The sequence below is a fragment of the Arachis ipaensis genome, chromosome B05, assembly GCF_000816755.2.
Source record: "Arachis ipaensis cultivar K30076 chromosome B05, Araip1.1, whole genome shotgun sequence".
NCBI lineage: Eukaryota > Viridiplantae > Streptophyta > Magnoliopsida > Fabales > Fabaceae > Arachis > Arachis ipaensis.
In genome coordinates, this window is record NC_029789.2 from 12,598,828 (window position 1) to 12,600,549 (window position 1,722).

Sequence of the window (1,722 nt, forward strand, 5' to 3'; positions counted from 1 at the left end):
CACTTAGAGTTTTTGAAACAAAAAAATATTTTGTTACAAAATATTTCGAATTTTTGCAACTACTTTACTTTATTTTGTAACAACACAGCAACTCGTTACAAAAAGTCAAAAACTAACATAATATGTAACCAAAAAAATGGATTGTTACAAAACATTATTCTTTTGTAACAATCACCAATTATTACAAAAAAAAAATTTTGTAACAATTTAAAATTTGATACAAAATTTTTGTTACAAATGTTCCATTTTCTTGTAGTGACCTTTTATATTTACTATTTTTTTATATCTAATATATTAATTAACATTCACTTTACACATTTTCTTTATCTTTTTTCACATAATTTTATATCTCTTTTTTTTTCTTCCTCTCACTTTTACCAAACATATGTACTAAGTGATTATGTAATAATACTTATTAGAAAGGAGAAGACTTGAATTAACATCATCACTAAATCAAGGTAATAACATTTTTTGTAAGTATTGCTTGACGAGCTATCTTAATGTTAGTTCTCATATATTTCTTTATAGTTGGATTGGATGTGAGACTTATTATTTAAATCACCTATCTTATACAATAACAAAGGATGCACTTTAAGGGGTATAGCTAATAAAAATGAGTAAAGCAATATATTTTAACATTAAAGCTATTTTAAATTTTAGCAAATGACTAGCATAGTAGTTCATGAAATTTGTTTGCAAGATTTCATGGAATTCAAAATGAAGTAAGAAGACAAGTGGATCACATCAAGACAAAAAATATTCAAAAATAAAAGCTCTATGTATTCTTACATGAAGAAGTGTGAATGACTTTTAAGTGACATAAATATGTTTCATGAAAAAAGTTGTATATGATGTGTTTATTTTTTAGAGTATGTGAGTGGATATTTATATGATTTTTAAGTTGTTAAATATTTTTATAAATAAAAGTGATATGTAGTTTTATAAGAATGTGCTTTTGTGTTAAAGTTGTAAGTGTGTGTTGTAAGAATAAAATTTATCATAAAAAATAGATGTATTTTTACATAAAATTATTTTATGAATAAGGTTATCTATATTTTTATGAAAATACATGTATGATTTCTGAAAATTATATGTAGTTGTTTTTCTATCAACAAAATTTTATTTATTCTTGGTCAAATATAAATAATCTCTTTAGAATAGAAAAACTTATATAATGAAACATGAGAAAATACATAATTCAAAATGGCATTTGTTTATATAGTCTTTAATTTCTACACATTATTTTTAGCTGCGGTAAAGATGTGCATCTTTTTTATTCTTATAAAACATGAGTTTATTTATAAGGACACAGTAATTATGTTGATCGAAGTCCAAATAAACATGATTAAAGTTTGGTTAATCACATGTGCTTAATCACACATACTAAATAAATGTTTTTCCATCATATACATAAACAGATAAATACTATTGGAATAAGTTAGTTTTAAAATTTACTAAAAACTTAAATACAATAATAAAATAAATAAGGAAATACCTAATATTATAAAACCTCTTTACTCAGGGATTTTTCAGCCCTTTTCAAAATTGATAACTTTCTGACCTTAGTTTTAGTTGTCAAAGCAGCAACATTCTTATTCTCCTCTAAGAATATCATAACAATCCTTGCCAAGTCTCAGGAGATGCTTTTGGTGCTGAAACACTCCCTCCTTCACTTACATTTCTGCCAAAATTAATTATTAGATCAACTTTAAAAAAAAAAAA